Here is a 17,704-nt window from a genome sequence, read left to right on the forward strand (position 1 = left end):
CAAACAAATTCATTCACTACTGCTGAGAAAAATAATATTGTCTATGCCCGATCTACCATATATAGCCTTTTGGAGTATATCTGGAACCATCAGTTGCATTCCCATATTAGCAAATGTAGCTTTGGCTTTTGAAAACAAGTTTTTCCTATCACAGACGATAAAAGACAAAATATTTCACTTTTCCATTGCAGCTGTGTTGAAGCAAAAGATATTCTTGGAATATTTAACTCCAAAATGCCTACAGTTCAGCTACAAAGGCACTATCGTTCTATTCTAGAGTCAGTAAGAATACAATACATGAGACAATTGTCTTCAGATGCACAAAGCATAAAACAAATGAAACATCTGAACAGTTTAGCACCTGCTTGAGGCAAATAGCAGCCAAATTTGAGTTTGGTGAAGCTGAACTTGTCAGAAGAGAAGTCAAAACGTAAATAGTTGAAGGTTCAACCTTCACCAAACAGTATTAGAGAGACAGAACACTCAGAATTGTTGGAGCTAGCAAGGTCAACACCTCATTGGACAAGCATATGGACAAACATAGATGGGCTTCAGATTGGTATGACAGGTCGGCGGAACATCGAGGGCCGAAGGGCCTGTACTGCGCTGTAATGTTCTATGTTTTATGTTTGTTCTGAGTGCACAGCTGTAGCAATTGAGTCTACTAACAATGAAGACAACACCCCACATTTTCTAATGTGCCAAGAAATCACCTGAACAGCTGTCAAATAGAACCAAGAATATGGTTAGAGATTGATGCCTTGCCTGTGTATGTGCATGTGCATGCGTTCGTGACAGGGTGGGGATGTTTTTTTTTCAGTGTTTAAAAGAGGTACAGTGACTTCCAGGGGTATAAGTAAAGGGTCATCTCTCCAGCTTAATATTCGCTACTGAGCATTTTTTAACATTCATTCATGGGATTAGGCCTGTTGAGTGGCTTGCTAGGCTATTTCAATTAAGAGTTTGGAATCAAAAGTAAGCTTGACCAGGAAAAGGATGGTAGACGTCCTTCCCTAAAGGGCATTAGTGATCCAGATAGCTAATGACGGCAATTGATTGTCAGTTGCATGGTCATCATTAGACTAGATTTTAATTCCAGATTGTTATTTAATTCAAATTTCTATATTGCCATAGTGGGATTCAAACCCATATCTCCTGGGTCTTTGAATTACTAGTCCAGTGACATCACAAATCTATAGTTTTCTCTTGTTGAATTTAATGACTTAAACTTTGATTTATATTCATTATTAATGTCATCTATATTAAGTTTGGGTTAGTGACATAAGTTTTCTGTGTGACTGAATTTGATAATTAACTTGTAAGTATTTCTGTAAAATCATAAAACCATATTGACCTATTATTTCTGTACCAGTTCCTAAAAGAGTTAGTCCTATTCTCCATAGCCTTATCTCCATAGCCCTCTAAATTCATCACTTTCAAATATATGTCCAGCTCTCTTTTGAAACCTCATGAAATCCCTCAGCAAGATGCAAATGTGAACAAATCAGTAAAACATTTCAGAGTTTCAATTTCAGACCCATTAGGTAGGTTGAAAATAATAAAGTGTTAAAACAGTTATTGTTCCAACTATTACGCACAGCAAGATCCCAGAGGCTGCAATATGTCAGAGGAGACATAATTTTTCTCTAGGGCCTGGTTAGGTTAAATATTTTCTGCAAATGCTGTGCAATAACCTCAAAGGCCTTTCCCTCTCTACCACTTTCATTCTCATCTCTTTTTCCAAGCCTGACTCTCACAACCATCATTTTATCAAACTGTCCTTCACACATTATTACTCTGACATTATAATGAGTCTTTAAGATAGGGTTTCACATTTAGTATTTTGATTTAGTCTTTGAGGAGTCATGTCTGGTATAGGGGGCTAACATGTTTATGTCAAATTATAAGGTTTAGTTACTTTAATGCCAGGTTTCAAACATTTTGAAAACTACGAGGCTGCAGGACACAGAAACCCTTAAAAAATGGAAATTAAACATCAGGATAATAAACAGACACAACTCACAAGGTGCCGCAAGATGCATCCTGTTAAACAGGCTTCGGGCCTCAGGGGTGTGTTCCCTATGGAGCATGCTCTCATTCAAAGTTGTCTTGGTCCCAAGCTTTCCCTTTTTGGATCTTCAAATGAACAAAAATCTGTGGGTCATGTGCAACTTTGGCAGTACCGATGTATTCGTGTTTATCTTAGGATGTTTTACAAGTTGGCAAGGTAACCATTATGCTTCAAAGGCTGGTAGAAATTTCTAGAGTTAGGTGTTTTTAAAAGTTTCAGGGGAAACATCCATAAGCCTAGGAAGAGACCTTTTTTTAAAATTTTATTTTGGGCAGTTCCATGAAATCTTTGTTTGGAGATGGTTATATAGAGCAGTGCTTTCACCCAAAACCTCTGCCCTCTAGTCCTGGACTTCCCCTCCCAGGGAAAAGACTTGGTCTGTTTATCCTATCCATGTCCCTCATGATTTTATAAACCTCTATGAGGTCACCCCTCAGCCTTCAATGCTCCAGGGAAAACAGCCCCAGCCTATTCAGCCTCTCCCCGTAGCTCAAATCCTCCAACCCGGGCAATATCATCGTAAGTCTTTTCTGAACCCTTTCAAGTTTCACAACATCCTGAGACCAGAATTGCACACAATATTCCAAAAGTGGCCTAACCAATGTGCTGTACAGCCGTAACATGACCTCCCAACTACTATACTCAGTGCTCTAACCAATAAAGGAAAGCATACCAAACGCCTTCTTCACTATCCTATCTACCTGTGACTCTACTTTCAAGGAGCTATGAACCTGCACTCCAAGGTCTTCTTGTTCAGCAACACTCTCTAGGATCTTACCATTAAGTGTATAAGTCCTACTAAGATTTGCTTTCCCAAAAATGCAAAACTTTGCATTTATCTCAATTAAACTCCATCTGCCATTTCTCAGCCCATTGGCCCATCTGATCAAGGTCCTGTTGTAATCGGAGGTAACGTTCGCTGTTGACTAAATCCTCCAATTTTGGTGTGACCTGCAAACTTACTAACTATACCTCCTACGTTCATATCCAAATCATTTATGTAAATGACAAAAAGTAGAGGACCCAGCACCAATCCTTGTGGCATTCCACTAGTCACAGGACTCCAGTCTGAAAAACAACCCTCCACCACCAACCTCTGTCTTCTACCTTGGAGCAAGTTCTGTATCCAAATGGCTAGTTCTCCCTGTATTCTATGAGATCTAACCTTACCAACTAGTCTCCCATGGGGAATCTTTGTCAGACACCTTTCTGAAGTCCATATAGTCCTGGTGCATGTGGAGATGAGTTGGCGTGGCATTCCAAAGGAATGAGAAGGCAGCACTAAGGGTATGTAGAGTTAGTGCTGTAGGAGGCTGAGGGGAAAGAGCCTTGGTGGGGATTAGCAGCACGAGCAGAGATAGAGTGAGTGTGAGTTGGTAGAGAGAAGAATGTGGCACATACCCCCTGGCAGAGAAGAGAATATCTTTGTCCTTGCAGCATTGCTGACCATTCAAATGCACCCTGGACATGGCACTAACCCAAGCAGCCACCTCAGGCACAGTCTGCTGGCGTCTCCTCCTCTGCTAGTCTTCCTGGAAGAGGTTACCTCTTTGTTACACCACCTAACCACTCCAACCTCCTGTCAGAGAAACATCGTGCCATCTTCCCCTTCACCATGTTCAGATTCTGTTCATCAATGAGCAGGGCAACTTTGAAAAGCTAATGCTAAGCCTGATTTATTGCATGTTTTAATGATGGGAAGGACACAATGGATGTCAGTCATTGCACAGAGCAAAGCATTATTCCAGAAATGGTGCATGGTAAGACAGGGCACAAGTTGAACTTGGGAGACACCCATATGACGAGGTGGGTAATTAATAAAGTGAGTTTGCTAAGATAGGATGAGTAAGACAGATCTTGTCATGAGAAACCCTCCCAAAAGTTCAACAAAACTCGAACTTTGTCAAAGAAGTGTAAGATTCAACCCATAGAAACTGATGACTCTCAGTCATTCATATGATAATTTAGTAAAGGTCAACTAAAGAATATTACCCAGGGCTACTTTATTTCAATGTAATTAACCTTCTCCATTTTGTATAATTCTATTTCTCCAGTGCATTAATTTTGTAATATTTGAATTTTGTTGGGTTGGTACCAGCAACTTACATTTATATAGTATCTATTCCAAGATACTGAAGCAGAGTTCATGCCATGATGAAGGCTTATTGTATGTTATTATTGTTATTATTTGGAAGCTTGGTCTAATCACAATGAATAAAAAAAAAGACATCATGCACTTTAATATGAAGCAAATTTATTAACTTAATATATATTAGAGACATATAAACTAATGAGTGAATAAATTAGCTTAAGCTACATAACGTACATACATACGAATAAGTGAATCCCACACTGCCTTCTGTTATCGAGGTCTTTGGTGACGATGGCACTTGGAGCTCTATCTCAGAATCCATGTCACCAGTCTCATAACACCAGCCCAGTGGTGAAACGTGCAATGAGTAGGACAAAGACCCTGATATTAATACTTTGTTTTCTTTATTCATTCACAAGAAGAGGGTGTCACTAGCTAGGCAACATTTATTGCCCATCCCTAATTGCCCAGAGGGCAGTTAAGAGTCAACCACATTGCTGTGGGTCTGGAGTCACATGTAGGCCAGACCAGCTAAAGGATAGCAGCTTCCTTCCCTAAAGGACATTAGTGAACCACATGGATTTTTCTGACAATCCACAATGGATTCATGGTCATAATTGAACTCCTAGTTCCAGATTTTTTTTATTGAATTCAAATTCTACAACTTGCCATGGCAGGATTTGAACCCAGCTCCCCAAAACATTATCTGGGTGTCGAGATAAATAGTTCAGTAATAATACAATTAAGCCATCACCTCTCCCAATACTATTGAGTCTAAGAATCTCTATTTTGTGATACTCTCAGTGCTTTTCCAGACATTCCGTTGTGCAGAAAATAAGTTGAAAATATTTCAAGGCAGCTCTGTGTTCACTGAAAAAAAAAGTTCCCACAGCCAGTCAAGGTTATGCAGCTACATCCCAGCCAAACAAGCATGTTTCCCGCACCAGGCCTATTTTCATGTACTTTTTCACTTCGCTTCAATTGCTCATTGTCATGTACAATTCACCCTTAACTATTAACCCTTAATAGAATCATAGAGTCATAAGGATGTACAGCACAAAAACAGACCCTTTTGTCCAACCCGTCCATGCCGACCAGATGTTCCAACCCAATCTAGTTCCCACCTGCCAGCACCTGGCCCACATCCCTCTAAACCCTTCCTATTCATATACCCATCCAAATGCCTTTTAAATGTTGCAATTGTATTAGCCTCCACCACTTCCTCTGGCAGCTCATTCCATACATGTACCACCCTTTGTGTGAAAAACGTTGCTCCTTAGGTCTCTTTTATATCTTTCCCCACTCACCCTAAACCTATGCCCTCTAATTCTGGATTCCCCCACCCCAGGGAAAAGACCTTGTCTATTTATCCTATCCATGCCTCTCATGATTTTATAAACTTCTATAAGGTCATCCCTTAGCCTCTGACACTCCAGGGAAAACAGTCCCAGCCTGTTTAGCCTCTTCCTATAGCTCAAATCATCCAACCCCGGCAACACCCTTGTAAATCTTTTCTTGAACCCTTTCAAGTTTCACAACATCATTCCGATAGGAAGGAGACCAGAATTGCACACAATATTCCAAAAGTGGCCTAACAGCCAACGCATGATCTCCCAACTGCTGTACTCAGTACTCTGACCAATAAAGGAAAGCATACCAAACGCCTTCTTCACTATCCTATCTACCTGCGACTCTACTTTCAAGGAGCTATGAACCTGCACTCCAAGGTCTCTTTGTTCAGCAACACTCCCTAGGTCTGAATCTATACATTTTTAAGCCCAATACTACAATGCGTTAAGATAGGAAAGGCATAGATCTAGTTTCATTTTTGATTCTCTGAGTGGCATAGGAGTGTCTGGAAATTTGTTTACATGCATTTAAATGGGGCTTTTAAAAGTCTTGAGGTGAATGGTTCAGTCCTTTGGAGACAAGAGTAGAACAGAAGAAAGTATTGAACTGGTGCATAGCAACAAAGGTGCCATGACTCATGCAGACAGAGGCAGAACCAAGGTCTTTAGAATGGTCAAGTGAGTGTGTAGGTTCTTTCAGAGAGAGGAGCAGTTAATTCAAAGCATTAAAGGCCTCCATGATGAGCAGCACAGTTTAGCCACTGCCAAACAGTCAGGATAGAAGAAAAATCCAATGTGGTTTAATGTCAAAAAAAAAGAAATCTCTCAAAACTGAGCATTTGGAAGAGGTGCTAAGGAACCCATGTTAATAAATAAGTGAGTTATGCTCATTGTTTAAGGGTGTCAAGAAGACTTTACAAAAGTAGCAGTTTTAAATGAATGAATAAATTTGCCATAAAGAAATCAGTTACAACCACACATAATGAACAAAGAAGTTAAAACTGGAAACAGATGACCTGGCACTGAGATTTGAAGTTTGCAAGATTGTTGAGGATAAACAAGTTGAATATTTATTTCTGAAATTTATTACATGACTTTCAAGTGATTCTCATCGATTTCTTTTCTAAGAGCATAGTTCCATAAACTGAGGAATAGGGGGAGGCCACTTGACCATTCAATGAGATCTTGGCTGATCTGATAATGCTCAACTCCACTTTCCAGCTTTATCCCCATAACACTTGATTCCTTCCCTGATTATAAATCTGTCTGCCTCAATCTTGCATATACTTAACGATCCAAACTCGATAGCCCTATGGGTAAAAGATTTCTCAGATTCACTACACATTGAAGAGAGAAAAATGATCTCTGTCTTAAATGGATTTCCCCCTACTGAGCTTATGCCCTCCAGTCCTTGACCTTTCCACAGTGAGAAGCAATCTCTCAGCATCAACCCTGTAAAGCTTCTGAAGAATCTTATATGTTTCAATAAGGTCTCCTCTCATTATCCTGAACTCCAATGAATACTGGCCCAATCTACACAACCTCCCCTCACAAGAAAATCCCTCCATATCTAGTATCAACCAAGTGACTACCTTTTATTTTGTACGTAATAAATTTTGATGTTCTTTGATTAACAATACATTGACAACCTCTTGTGAGTATGTTCAATGACTGACCACCACAGTAAACAAATTGCAAAATTGAAACTATGATCTATCAAACCAAGTTTCACTTTGGGATCAAACTTGACTCATTACCAACCACAGATCATAACAATGAAATGACCACCCTGCAGTGAAAGCATTCAGGCTGGATAGTTGATATTTACAAACATGTTAGGCAGAGCTAATTACCATTCAGCATATATATTATGATCATCTCTAACTTTTCATTTTCATTTAACATATTGGAGAAAGATTTTCCAGATACCTTGCAGCATGACCTTTTCTTAATGAATGTGTTTGTATATTCATATTTATCAGAGCGACCTCGTGATTATACTGCAGATGCTGGAAATCTGAAAAAAAAATAATGTGCTGGAGAACCTTGGAAAGCCTGGAAGCCCCTGAGCAGAGGGAAACAGAGTTAGTGGTTCAAGACTGGTATAACTGTTCTCTAGAAATAGTACCAGTGACATTGGATGGATAAATCATCTGTCATAGTGGGCTGAGTTTTACCAGAAATTGGTGAAGTGCTAATTTTGGTGAATTTCATGGAGGACTTCTCTCCTTCATTGGAGCTCCTGCACATCTGAATTGTTTCTTGTGTAATAGTCAGAGCTTGAACAAGAAATTGAGACCCAACAATTTAAATCCCTCCAAGCCTTGGTGTATTATTTAATCTGTTCACCTATCGCACTCTGCCATTACCAATATCCATCAGTTTTACCTCCAGTTAAAATCAAGCCCTTGTGGCGTAGACTCCTAAACTCGTGAAAACCCAATTCTTCTTGAGCTATGTCTCATGTACCTGAGAAGCCTCTTTTATAAGCATGATTTGGAGATACCAGTGTTGGACTGGGGTGCACAAAGTTAAAAATCACACAACACCAGGTTACAGTCCAACAGGTTTAATTGGAAGCACTAGCTTTCAGAGTGCTGCTCATTCATCAGGTGGTTGATAACCTGGTGTTGTGTGATTTTTAAGCTTTATAAACATGGACACCAAAACGTGAACAATTTGTTGAGTCAAGTGGTAACTTCTTCAGAGACCCAGCAGATTTACAATGTATCTCATGTGTGATTTATTTAGTACACAACATGACAGAAAGCTTTCTTTATCTTTGCTAAATTATGTACATCTACTAGTATGGCAGTGCTTTGTCATCGATGGGAAGCAGAATATGGAATAAACACAGTCTTCAATGTTTTAAGTTACAGATGCCAATAAATTCCAGAATCAACCAGGGACAAGTAACAATCCCTCCATCACCACCCACTGTCTGTGTCCAATTTGCATGGATAACCTATCAATCAAAGTGTTGTCAAGGAACAGCACGGTGGCTCAGTGGTTAGCACTGCTGCCTCACAGCACATGGGACCCAGGTTCAGTTCCAACCTTGGGTGACTGTCTGTGTGGAGTTTGGACATTCTCCTAGTGTCTGCGTGGGTTTCCTCCGGGTGCTCCGGTTTCCTCTCCCAATCCAAAGATGTGCAGGTTAGGTGAATTGGCCGTGCTAAATTGCCCATAGTGCTAGGTGCATTAGTCAGAGGGAAAATGGGTCAGGGTGGGTTAAGCTTCGGAGGGCCGATGGACCTGTTTCTGCACTGCAGGGAATTTAATTTTTAATTTAAAACAGTTTTCATGAGAATCCAACAGACTGTAAGAAGCCAATAGGTGGCGCAATAGGAATGCAATTGTACCAGGCAGTAAAACTGCAGTCTGTCACTTTCTGCAGATGGAGATGGGGTTTCACGTACTTCAAAGATATTTGACCAACATAAGGATTGCACATCTTGTATTCTGCATGTGGTAGGAATACATTATTGTCTGCAAGGTTTTATTTCGTTTCAATATGTAGAGCAGAAACTGCTCAGTATGGCATGACGGATAAAAACAATGACTGCAGATGCTGGAAACCAGATTCTGGATCAGTGGTGCTGGAAGAGCACAGCAATTCAGGCAGCATCCGAGGACAGGCATGACGGATGTCAGCTCCAGGGAAGTTCCAATTCATGGCATGTTATCGGTGCATTCTCAAGAATGGCTGAAGGCAGAATCTAGCAGTTCATGAAGCTAACCTCTTTCCCCACATGGTTTTAAGAAATGTTTATTTGTGAAAGGAAGTGGTAATGAAACTTCTTATAAGTTTTGATTTTTGCTGACTTTTTGTCAATACTTGTTTGAAATGGTTATTTATTTTACTATCTTCATATTTACATGAAACATTCATTCTGTTGAGTTTGGGTTAGGGGAAAGGTGAGGAGCCAGTGGTGTGTACACGATGGATTGTATCAAGCTATTCTGCAAGTGTAAAAATTGAAGGAAGCTATTTAAACTAGGGCATCTCCCTGGTACGAAAAGGTTACCTAACTTCACAGAATTTCTCACAGAAACTAGTTCAATATTCCATGTCTTTTCCAAAGACCTTAAATGATCTATCACCTCACACGCTGCAGCCCACCTTTAACATATAAATCACCTTACTGAAGTTTCTACAGCTACCATCGTTCCAAAATGGTTCTCAAAGTCACAAATCACATTTACGATCTGATAAATTATTCCTCCTGGTTCTTTTTGACTTAACTGTAGCCTTTGAAACCATTGATTTCACCAACCTCCTCCAACTTTTCTCAAATACCTTCAAGCTTAAAGTGATTAAATTTGACCAGTGCCATTCTTAACTGTATAATCATCAAAAGAAAAATCGCCTGTCATGGCATCTCCTCCAAACCTCCACCATTAAATCTGGACCCCAGGAGATCGATCATTGCCCATTTTACTTTCTCATTTGTGTGTCCCCGGCAACGTTGTCTGAAAACCATCACCTCCCTTTCCGATCTATCATATCACATATCTGCTTAGTAAGTGTCAGATCAAGCAGAACAATTTTCTGAAATCAAGTATCGTAAAGCTCAATGGTATTGGTCCCAAACATAAACTCTAACCTAGTTCCATTTCACTCCATGGCAACGGTTTGAGGCTGAACAAGATTGTTTGCATCTTGGTGTCATAATTTATCTCAGGATCAGCTCCTGTCTACATCCTCATCATTATTTCCAACGCTGTTAACATAACTCAATTCTTTTCAAGTCTCTGCTCATCTGGTGCTCAAGCCTTCTTTTGTTATCTCTAGACTTGATATTCCAACACACTCATGATTGGACTTCCTTGGAAACATGAGGCCATCTAACACCTCTGTGACTCACAAAGTTGTCTTCAACCATTACCAATGCATTCACTGACCTATATTAGTTCCCATTTAAAAAAATATTTTAGTTTCAAATCTGCCCCTGGCTTTCCACCACCACTATCACTGTTGTGGAAAGAGTGCTACAAGTTGTATTGTACCTTCAGTCTTGTTGTGGAGCAGACGAAAACCCACTGGAGAAATATTGAAGGCCTCAAAGACACAGCTTTAAATGTCTACTAATGTAGTATGAACTGTAGGTGTTTGATATGAAATTCAGAAAGAGAACAAAACATATTCACAGAAAATCCAGCAGAAAGATCAAAGCCAAGCTATAGGATTTATATCCAGAAACAAAAACTGGAGAAACTCAGCAGGTCTGGCAGCATCTGTGGATGGAAATCAGAGTAAATGTTTTGGTTCCAGTGACCCTTCTTCAGATCTGATAGTGGTGGAGGTAAAGATAGGCTTGCGGGAGTCGGGGGAGAAATAAGCCATTGTTGGAAGTAGAACCCAAAAGAGCCAAGTGATCCAAAAAAATCCTATCTCCACCTATCATTTACTCTTTTCCCCTCCCTAACCCCTATCTTCTGCATATATACACTAACCTTTTCCTAGCTACTATCAGTTCCAAAGAAGGGTGACTGGAACCAAATGTGAACTCTGATTTCTTTCCACAGTTGCAAGCAGACCTGCTGAGTATTTACAGCGATTTATGTTTTTGTTTCCGATTTCCAGCATCCACAGCTCTTTAGTTTTTTTTTTAAAAATATAATAATTTATATATTGTTGAGGACACCATGTAAAAGAAAAGGAAACATGTCCAGCACCGGGAAAGCAGTGTCCTCACTGGAAGAAACTGAATAATTTTGCTGGAAAGAAGATAAACTGGCTGCTGGAGAGATGACGACTCCAGTGTATCAGTCTACACCATTCAGCAGGTTGGCACTGCCTGGAAAATATTTCAAAGTGGTAAATAATTTGTACCTTTTAAGATTGTGACTGCAAAAGGAGTACATTAAATTAATGTGCAGTATCAGATAGAGATTGCCAATGTAAATAACAACGTGAGCTTCCAGATCTGTGCAAAGTGGCTTAAGATGGTGACCTGAAAATGAAGCCCTTGAAGATAAAGTTGAGGTTGGACACTGGAATAGTACTTGTTGCAAGATAAGAAATGAAGCTGATATCTGCATGCAATAAGAAGAACCAAAAGATCTACAATTCTAGATAGTAGACTTGAGGTAAAGTATTCTTGTCTCATCGGAGACAAATCTAAAGTGTGGACTGGTAGAGCTACATGTGCCAGAAGAGATTTGCAGGATATTGACTACTGAACAAATCCTAAAACAATCACAAAGATGTTCTCGCAGGTTTTGGATGCCTTCCATTGGGTACCATCTTGAAGTAGTCGAAAACGCAGGACCAATTCAGTGTCTGACAAGTTAAGTTCCACCTCCTCTCAAATCCAGTTTCAAGTCCGGGATCTGGAAAAGAAGGCAAGGCTTGGAATCAATACCAAAGAAAGCTAAAGAGCCATTCACAAAATGACAACGATTACCAATAAGGTTGAAGGATACAGACATCAGTCATTGTGACATTTCAGGTATTGTGATGAGCCACAGTGGCCCTCAATTCGCAAATTAAGAATTCATGCACTTCATAATTACTGGGAATTTCAACTTCAATGTTCTCTCCACATTATCCCTCGTTACGTAGAAAGATTGATCAAACAGTTAAAATCATCAATTGGATCATTAAAAAATCCAACACAGGATTTGTACAAAGCAAACCCACTGAAGGTATGGTAAGTCATCCAGTCTAGTCACTAATGTAATGTCACACTCAAACTACATTTCAAATAACTGAAAAGTACTGAATTTAGAGTATTAAATGGCATGAGTGATAATGTCAAAGTGAAATGACAAAAAGCCAAATTTCATTTTCATAAAACTGCCAAATCATTGCCAAAGCTTAGCATTGGAGTGCTGATCAGTGTAATCATACATTGCTCTCAATAGAAGTCAGTTATCTGAAAAGCCTTCCATTCGGTGTTTGGTTGCCCTTCAGCACCACACTCCTGATCTTTGGGCACCTGATATGGAGAGGGATGGGCAGATGGGAGGATCACCTCATAAAAGTTTCCTCCTGCACCTGCCAGGCTGGCTATAAACAGGGTCCAGACAATGGGCTGTGGGGAAGTCATCTCTGCTGCCTGCCTGCCCCTCTTCTGCGGTAACGTTCGAGTCCAGGTGTCCTTGGAGAGGGAGCATGCTGTTACCACCAATGCTCTCACTGTCTTTAAGGGGAGGTGGAAATTGTGAGGAACGGCATGCTTTATTGCCCCCTCCAAGTCCATTTTGATTTTTCCCCTCCTCCCCCAAACCCTGCCCCCCTTTCACCTTTTGTATGACTGCATTGCCCTTAACAGGATTTGCTGATAAATGTTTCATTAGCCACATGAGGGTTTTCTTGGTGATTGAAAAACCTGTAGTAAAAGCTTCGCACAATGGTGTATTTTTAGTGTGTTACTATATAAAACTTATGTATCATACACACACACATACAAAATCACAGCTGATATGGGACAAACATAAGCATTATTTCTGAGCCCTCTTGGGTGCAGTGGTAATGTGGGGCATAAAACAAGATAGAAGTCAGTCCATTTGGCAACTTAGGACATGTGGAGAGATGTTGCAACCTCAACCATATGTGGTAAATATGCAATTGGAAAAAGATGCACCTCTGCAGCACAAAGTTGATGAGGAAGATGTGATATCTGAGTACAAAGTAACCATCAGTGCCAAAGTCAACCATTCCACAAGAAAGGCAATGGATTAGCATCAGCAGTTACCATAGCAGCAACAATGGATATAGAAATGGTATTCAGAGAGAGAAAAAAAATCCATCAACCTAGGAACTGCCAACAATAGGCACACAATTACTGTCCATTTCAATGCTGCACTGACAACTATCATTGTAATGCTGCTGCAAGGACAATGTGCACTCATGTACATGCATCCAGCTTATGGACTAGACCAGGCTGGATATCCTGGCTCTCCACATACCATCTTGGCATTCAGTCAGTCTGAGCCTACTTGGATGCTCACAGCATCCCTGTCTTGCCTTCTTGTACTTTGTCCGTTCAGCCAGAAATACCATGCTCAGATTATTTCTGCCTTGCCTTTTAGGGGAGACACACAGAAAGGAAACTTGTCATATCTGTCAACAATTTCAGTCAAGTCAAGTAAGTCAAGGGAAGTCCGAATACTAGTCAGAGGATTGGAAATGGTCAGCTCTCAGGATGGTTAGAGTCAGGATCCTCCCCACATAAGGGATGAGGAGCTGAGTATTGGGCTACCCACCAGCTGTCCTGTCTCTCTGAACTATTGTAGGCTGTTCAGCTGCCAGAATGAGAGAGGGACAGGTATGTCAGGAGATGGAAGTGGATGGCACAGCTGTTACTTTTGCTGCAAGTGGGAAGGTGTCTGGAACAAGTGAGCAGGCCAGAGAGTTAAGGGTTAGTGGTGTTAGGAGTTGGAGTAGGTGGCAGTAAGTGAGGGAAGATGCTTCATTGAGAATGGAAGAACATGAGCGTTGGTGGGAGTTGGGTACCATGGCTGGGATAGAGTGAGCATAAGGTATTGCGAGAGGAGATGATGGCACTTAGGATGGCGGAAGACATTGACTTTATTCCTACAGGGCTGGCACCTGGGAATGTGACAGTGCTTGTTTGGGTGCACAACAGCCTTCTAAAAAGGGGGCACGTGTGTCAGGGATGCTGAGAAATTCCATGAAACGTAGTGAACGCCGAGTCGTTCCCGGAGCAGCGTGTGATAAGCTGAACCCAGAATCAGATAGGAGAGATACCATGGGGTGCGGTAAGTAATCAATATGGTGAGTTTGGGAAAGTATAGCAAGAGAATTTGTCGACCTCACGGCATATAGGCCTCCAAAATACCTGATAATACACTGACTCGGCCAAAAATACCTAAGATTCAGCAATGCATATGCAGAGGCAGCCAAAAGGTTGGACAGACTGGAATTAGCAAATACTTTATGTCCACCCTTGATGATTTTCTTCATAGCTCTTTATATACTCGATAACTGGTAGGTGCAAATGATAGTGCGTGTGCCAATTTGTTTACTTTTGCATGGAATGTTGGGAATAATGCCTTTGCCCATTGTACACTATTAGCTATTGTCATATGATGTCAGTTGTAGTTGCTTTCAGTTTGGATGAGAAGCAATGAACATGGTACAATCCTCAGAATCAAGGGAGATATCGGTGGTCCTTTGATTCTATCATTTTGATTAGATTCCCTATAGTGCGGAAACAAGCCCTTCAGCTCAACAAATCCACACTGACCCTCCAAAGAGCAACCTACCCAGACCCATTCCCTTCTGAATGATGCATTTAACACTATGGGCAATTTAGCACCCGGAGGAAAACCACATGGACATGGTGAGAATGTGCAAACTCCACACAGACAGTTGCCCGAGGTGGGAATTGAACCCGGGTCCCTGGCGCTATGAGGCAGCAGTGCTAACCACTGAGCCACCGTGCCACCCTTGAGCATTCCTAAGTTTAATCACTGCACTATTGGCTGCTGTGCCTTTAGCGGACTACTCGCAAGTACTGGAATCCCTTCCCTAAATCAGTCTGTCTCTCTAACGCTCTTTTCCACTTAAGACATTCCTTAACATCTACCTCTTTTAGCTAATGTGTTGAAATAACTGTACAGAGGCCAGTATCCCATCACCAAGCCACCCTTTATTTACTAGAGCACAGTACACAGACTGTAGCCAGTTAGCTCAGAGTCAGTCCTCAGCTGAGAAGATTCACAGTAATTTACAAGGGAGAGGAGTGGCAAAGCCAGGCCCCAAACTCCACTGTTCAAACAGTTTTCAGGGAAATGAGGACAAACCTCAAATCCCACTTTAAGTCATCACAAAACAGTAACAGTAACAAATTAACAGTACAAGACAGTCCAATTACATAACAAACAGCACAGAGTACAGACTATTCTTCCCCCCCCCCCCACAAACACTGTAAGCCACCCATCCCTCCCACTTTGTGGCCACTTGAAGGCAGTCTGCTCTTTTGTCCCTGCTGGTTTTCGGTCCACACCACGTCCCTTCCGGCTCCTCCCAGACCCAGGGAGGCTCAAGACAGTACAGATGATAAACCCAACAAATAAGACAAAGTCAATTATCAGAGTCCCTTCTGGTACCAGGTCTGTTACCATAATCAGTTCTCTTCAAAATGTAGAGTCCATTCCAATGAACAGAGTCCACTCCAGTATACAAAGTGCATTGTAAAAAATAGGGTCCACTCTAGTCTACAGCATCCATTGCTAAAAGCATAGTCCACTCCTAAAGGCAGCAACCACACACATGTTTTCAGTCTCCATAGAGACCTGGCTCATCCATAGAGAACCAGGCCCACTCACAGAAACACATACATTGAAAAGGTGCAGTTAACTCAGGATTTGGTCCACTCCCAAACTTCAGGCTGCATCAATTGCTCACCTCCCAGCACACACATAAGTGTTCAGTCTTTACAGAGGCCTAGTCCTACGGCGAGGCCTATCCACAGGAGCAGCTCATCTGGAAAGATGTATTTTCTCACAGGAGCTCAGTCCAAACACCAAAAGAAAACCAGAGTCCAAGGCCTAAGCCCTGCCACAAAATTAACATAGTCCTTTTCTCAAAGTAAAAGGGAAAAGAGTAACACAGGCTGTAACCAGCCAATAAAACAACAATCCCCTAATGAGAACTGAATTACACCTGGAACATATTGACTGTGTGGATCAGGCAATTTAGAAATCAGTCCTCAATAAAGAAGGAATATGCATCATCTCTCCCTCCAACTCTATTTTGATTTAGTCCCTACCCTCCCCTTCACTGTTTTGATCACACAGCACTGCCCTCTGATGTGAAGGGCAGTGTTTGTCACCGGCCACCCGGGTGTTTTCCTATCTTCCTGGTGGTGGAAATTGAATAATGATTGGTGCACTTTGTGTCTTCCACTGTGTCTCACACCTGCACACATACACCATGGGTGCTGGGGATAAAATAAGCACTACCGCAGTTAGGTGGTAGTGTGGGGGTTAAAAAAAAATAAAATAAAATAAAATAAAATAAAGAAGGAATACCAGTTAACAAACTAGCTAGGGCCTGGGTGTCCTTGGAGAAGGAGCACGCGGTGTCCACCAAATAAACAGCAGTCAGGTTAATTGGCCATGCTAAAAATTGCCCGTAGTGTTAGGTAAGGGGTAAATGTAGGGGTATGGGTGGGTTGCGCTTCGGCGGGGCGGTGTGGACTTGTTGGGCCGAAGGGCCTGTTTCCACACTGTAAGTAATCTAATCGAGTAATCTAATCTAATCTAATCTAAACCCTGGAATTGTTCAGGGAGAGGTGGGCGCCGCAGGGAGTGGAGTGCATCATTTCTCCCTCCAATTCTATTTTGATTTAGTCCCTACCCTCCCCTTCACTGTTTTGATCACACAGCTCTGCCCTTTGATGTGAAGGGCAGTGTTTGTCACTGGCCACCCGGGTGTTTTCCTATCTTCCTGGTGGTGGAAATTGAATAAAGATTGGTGCACTTTGTGTCTTTCACTGTGTCTCACACCTGCACACACACACCATGGGTGCTGGGGAAAAAAAAATAAGCACTACCGCAGTTAGGTGGTAGTGTGGGGGTTAAATTAAAAAAAAAGAGGAAAAAAAAAACAAACTAGCTAGGGCCTGGGTGTCCTTGGAGAAGGAGCACGCGGTGTCCACCAAATAAACAGCAGTCAGGTTAATTGGCCATGCTAAAAATTGCCCGTAGTGTTAGGTAAGGGGTAAATGTAGGGGTATGGGTTGGTTGCGCTTCGGCGGGGCGGTGTGGACTTGTTGGGCCGAAGGGCCTGTTTCCACACTGTAAGTAATCTAATCGAGTAATCTAATCTAATCTAATCTAAACCCTGGAATTGTTCAGGGAGAGGTGGGCGCCGCAGGGAGTGGAGTGCATCATTTCTCCCTCCAATTCTATTTTGATTTAGTCCCTACCCTCCCCTTCACTGTTTTGATCACACAGCACTGCCCTTTGATGTGAAGGGCAGTGTTTGTCACTGGCCACCCGGGTGTTTTCCTATCTTCCTGGTGGTGGAAATTGAATAAAGATTCGTGCACTTTGTGTCTTTCACTGTGTCTCACACCTGCACACACACACCATGGGTTCTGGGGATAAAATAAACACTACCGCACTTAGGTGGTAGTGTGGGGGTTAAAGGGAAAAAAAAAGAAGAAAAAAAAACAAACTTGCTAGGGCCTGGGTGTCCTTGGAGAAGGAGCA

Source organism: Chiloscyllium plagiosum, unplaced genomic scaffold (assembly GCF_037043375.1).
Source record: "Chiloscyllium plagiosum isolate Xiang-an unplaced genomic scaffold, Cpla_swu_hap1 HiC_scaffold_8, whole genome shotgun sequence".
In the NCBI taxonomy this organism is placed as follows: Eukaryota; Metazoa; Chordata; class Chondrichthyes; order Orectolobiformes; family Hemiscylliidae; genus Chiloscyllium; species Chiloscyllium plagiosum.